A 4,939-nucleotide genomic window follows, 5' to 3' on the forward strand; every position below is an offset into this window, starting at 1 on the left:
GAGCCTGCCCAAGATTCTGTGTCTCCCTCTCTCTCTGCCCCTCCCCTGCTCGAGCTCTGTCTCTCGCTCGCCCTCTCTCAACAATAAAGAAACAATAATTAAAAAAAAAAAAAAAAGAAAGAAACGGAACACTGAAATCACCTTGAGGATGGCGGAGATCCAGGTGTCTCCCAAGGCACTCACTCCTTAGCTCCAGGCAGATAGCACCAGGAAACAGCAGGCCTCCATTGTGACCGGTCCCAATGCCACCACCAACGTTGTGCTTGTAGAGCATCGCTCTACCCAGAAATGCACGGACTACACACAGACCACGTAATCCGTGCATTTCTGGGCAGGGTGCTGCACACAGTGTGCGTCGAGGTCGATGGCCGGCCCGGTGGCCACTCAACTGTCCAATGTGGCTTTCCTGTGTCTCGCCACCACTCCACCGTGACTGTATTTGACAGGACTCCATCACACTGAACAACGTCGACCCACTTCCCCCCAGTGACACGAACCTCCATCAATCCGGATCACGTGCCCTCCTTTACATCAGCCGGGTGATTATGTGGATGCAGAGACAAACAAGAGGGGTCGTCCTATGCTCATTCTTCTCCTAGGAAATGTCATAGATTCCCCCAACATCTAAGTATTCACACTGTCAGGAATCTCTCTCTCAAATCAAGTCGAGGACACCTCAGATCTCGGCTGGCTGACAGGGACACTCCCGAGTTCAAGGAAGAGAGCACAGGGATGAGAGAACTTCTATACATGTTACTGATCCGAAGGCCACCACAACGTCATCCTTGTTGAGCGTTACTCTGCGGAGACGGGGGCATCTAAAGCGCAGTCTTAAGTGATGAGCACCGGGCTAGGTGGGTAGGGCCTCTCACCGTGATTGGCTCACCGAGAAGATCCTGCCAAGTTCACCCAGAAGACCCTGCCAAGTCCCCCTCATACTCACAAAGGTAGCTCTCTCTCTCTCCCCACCAGAGCAGGCGGAATGAACCACCTGTTTCCCCATAACCCGAGAAAATGCCAAACCTCTGCCCTCTAATGTGCACACCTCCCTCAGTGGTGATCCCTTGGGTTCTCCGCCTTTACCTGGAGGATTTGAGGATCCCCAGGGAACAACCTTGTTTCTGTGTTCCATTCTTTTATTGGGAAATACGTTCATTTTTTTTTTTAATCTGCAGGTGTTCCCATCAATGTAAGGAATGGGCCACTGAAACCATGTTAGGGTCATCAGAGACACGAGCCACTACCAGGGCCCAACTCTGTTCAAGACAGACAGCTGAAGGAAGGTGACGGGGGTCTCTCTCTCTCCCCATCATAGTTTTGTAGGCTATCGCAAATGTCGTGCTTGCTGAAATTTACTCAACGCAGGGGGCCACCTATGACCCTTCGTCTGCCTAAATGGCATCTTTCTGGAGGGACTGCGTACGGTATGGCTCCAAGGTGGACCCGCCCACACCCTCACACCCTTTCATCTCTCTCCCCTCATCAGGACCACCGCTCCGCACATTGTTCCTGATCCCTAGGACACCCCTCACACACTGTGCTCCAACTCACAGACGTCTCTTGGCAGGGGTCCACTCATCTCCTTTACCTTGACATGGATGATGGGGAGGATCCACAGCAAAAAAGGACTGTTTCTCTGTTCTCTTCCGCTGTCAGGAAGGATCTTCGTCTACGACAATCTGTAAGTGTTAGGAATGAACCACTGAAATTATACTGAGGAAATGTCCGTTGAGACACAGGTACTCCCTATGCCTTCTGAGGTCGATGACAAGGGAGATGGTTTAAGGATCTGCATCCCAATAGGACTGGTCCACCAGAAATATTGTCGTGGTAGAGCTTCACGTACTCCATATAGCATGGCTCATGTCAGAGAATCCACTCGAGCCCCCTGTTAACCCTGAAATGAAGTTTTCCCTCTCTCCCCACTGCATCATCGTGTTGTACCCAAGACTGCTATAGGCCTACAACAGGCCAACCCACTACCTGCAACTTGCAAAATTCCCAACAAGAGTAAACCTCAACCTCTCGACAATTACGAACACAATTATGAGGACGCGCTGACAAAGATGCTTCCAGTTTCCGCTTCCCCTAAGGACCTTTCTGCATCTGCTCACATCTCAGTGTCTTGGGGTCACATCGTCAGGGGTGTACCACTGAAATCATTGGGAGGAGGCCTGAGAGCAGACCCAGGTGGCTGCCGGAGAGCTCCCAACATCAAGGAATACAACTGGAAGCAAACACACGTCTCCTTCCCATCACTGGCCTAAGAGCCAACGCCAACGTTCCCGTCCTCGGTAGTCACGACGCCTACGGAAGCAGTCCTGATAGGCAGTCTAAGCGATTGGCAGGTCTCTGGGAAGTGCACACAGTGGGGCTCTAAGGAGAGAACCTACCCAGTACCTTCTGTACCCAGAAACATAGCTTTCACCCCTCCCAACATCACGAGGAGTGTTCAAGGTTTTCCCATCAAGCTACACCGTGCCGACCTAAGGCCCTTCTCCTTGCAGGTGTCCCTCAGTGAGGATCCCCTCAAGTACTCAGTGTGACCAAGGAGGATTGGGAAGGAGGACCGAGAGAGAACAAGCTCGTTCCAGTCTTCCCTTCTTCCACTACGAACCGTCTTCCCCTTCTCCCCACGTTCGGCGTTCACATTATTCACCATGGACCACTAGAATTATCTTGAAGGAACCAGAGATCGCAACCAGCAGGTTGACAGTGCCCTCCTGGGTTCAAGACACATGGCTCAAGAACACAGGCACCTCCATCCCCATCACTGAATCTGAGGTTTCCACAAATGTACTTAGTGGGTATTAGTCAACTTTCAGAAGCACTATTACTCTTACTGTATGTGACGAGCACCATTCCAAGTAGGGCGCTGAACACAGCTCGGCTCAAAGTAAATCCTGCCCGGTGCCCCTATGCACTCTCGTGTATAGCTTTCCTGCCCCCAAAAACCGATCATGAGGATGACTGTACCCAAGAATTTTCAAAGACACAGACAATGCTGGCCAGTATGCACCAGCTCGCGTCCTTCCTTCAGTGTGGATGCCTACACGTGCTGTGCACTTCCCTGAACGACTCCGAGGTCCCAGAAACAGGACTGTAACTACGTGTCTACTTCTACAAGGAAATATTTCCATCTTCTCGAAACCTTAGATCTTCACATTGTGAATAACTGAACACTGAAGTCATCTTGAGGATGCCCAGATCACACCCCGAGAGCCCCCTCCTGCATTCAAGGCAGAAACTCAAAGACACGTGCTTCTCTAATCCACCACTGGTCTCGAGGCCACCACAAATGTTTTTTGGGGTGCCTCACGCAGACAGGTGCTATTAACACACGGTCTGACACATTTCTGGATAGGGCACCGCAGACAGCATGGCTCAAAGTAGAAGAGAAGTGCAGGTCCCCTGTACTTCTCGTGTTCACTCTGCCCAGTCTCTACCGTATTGCAAGGAAGACACTAAGGCCTTTAACTTAGAAAATTATGCCTTACTGCCTTCCCACATGGATTCCTCCCTAGGGGGAGTCCCTCACCTGTTCTGCATTTAACCAGAAGAATATGAGGATCTAGAGAGAACAAGTCTGTTTATACGTTTTCTTCCTCTGTTAGAAAGTATCATTGCGCGGGGCGGGGGCTGGGTGGCTCAGTCAGTTAAACGTCTGAGTTAGGCTTGGGTCATCATCTTACAGGTTTTGAGTTCAAGCCCCGCGTCGGGCTCTCTGCTGTCAGCACAGAGCCTGCTTCGGATCCTCTGTGCCCCTCTCCGCTTCTCCCTTGCTCACGCTCTCAAAAGTAAATAAACATTTAAAAATAAATAAATAAAAGTGTCTTCATCTTCACTAATCTGTAGGCGTTCGTGTCTGGAAAGGCACCACTGACGTCATTTCGGGGATGCCAAAGATACGGGCGGACACTCCTGAATGCAAGGCACACGACTCCAAGAATTCAACTCCGTCCCCATCACTGGCCAAAAGCCACCACAAATGTTGCTCTGGGTGAGCACTGCTCCATCCGGAAAGGCACTGTCACACTTTGTCTATATGAGCAACACCTTTCTGGACAGGGCACTGCTCACAGCACGCCTCTGGTGGTTCCCGCCCGGTCCCCCTGCACCCTCAAATGTAGCTTTTGTCTCCCTCTCCGGCACATCATGAGTGCTGGGCCCGGTATTTTTCATTAGTTGTAAACAATGCCGACGCACTGCCGTCCGGTGTACGTCATTCCCTTGGCGAGCATGCCCTCGGGGGCTCTAGGTTTACCACGTACCGAGGAGGGCCTGCAAGAGTAAGGATTTTTTCTGTATTCCCTTCTTCTATTAGAAGGATCTTTGGGGCACCTGGGGGCCTCAGTCGCCTGAGCATTCGACTCTTGATTTTGGCTCAGGTCATGGTCCCAGGATCGTGGGATCGATACTCTTACGTGGAGCCTGCTTAGGATTCTCTCTCCATCCCACCCCTCCCCACCTTCTGCCCCTCTCCCCCACTGACACTCCGTCTCTCTCTTTCTAAAAGAATAACGGGAGCACCTGGGCGGCTCGGTCGGTTAAGTGTCTGACTTCAGCTCAGATCACGATCTCGCGGTCCGTGGGTTCAAGCCCCATGTCAAGCTCTGTGCTGACAGCTGAGCCTGGAGACTGCTTCGGATTCTGTGTCTCCCTCTTCTCTCTGCCCCTCCCCAGCTCGCTCTCTCTCCCTCTCAAAAATAAACATTAAAAAAATAAAACAGGGGCGCCTGGGTGGCACAGTCGGTTAAGCGTCCGACTTCAGCCAGGTCACGATCTCGCGGTCCGTGAGTTCAAGCCCCGCATCAGGCTCTGGGCTGATGGCTCAGAGCCTGGAGCCTGTTTCCAATTCTGTGTCTCCCTCTCTCTCTGCCCCTCCCCCGTTCATGCTCTGTCTCTCTCTGTCCCAAAAATAAATAAACGTTGAAAAAAA

The 4,939-nt window shown here is 51.7% G+C and overlaps 1 long non-coding RNA gene across 8 annotated transcripts in view; it reads right to left on the reverse strand.

Moving 5' to 3' along the window:
- Positions 1–4,441, reverse strand: part of LOC109496635 — a 105,109-nt gene extending 100,668 nt beyond the window's left edge. For 7 of the 8 annotated variants that reach the window (XR_006593049.1, XR_006593045.1, XR_006593051.1 and 4 more), the window contains exon 1: positions 142–4,441. This is a non-coding gene — a long non-coding RNA (uncharacterized LOC109496635). The remainder of the gene's footprint in view (positions 1–141) is intronic. The other variant, XR_006593047.1, reaches the window with a different exon arrangement.
- Between the last annotated feature and the right edge of the window lie 498 nt (positions 4,442–4,939).

This window comes from Felis catus, chromosome X (genome assembly GCF_018350175.1).
Source record: "Felis catus isolate Fca126 chromosome X, F.catus_Fca126_mat1.0, whole genome shotgun sequence".
NCBI lineage: Eukaryota > Metazoa > Chordata > Mammalia > Carnivora > Felidae > Felis > Felis catus.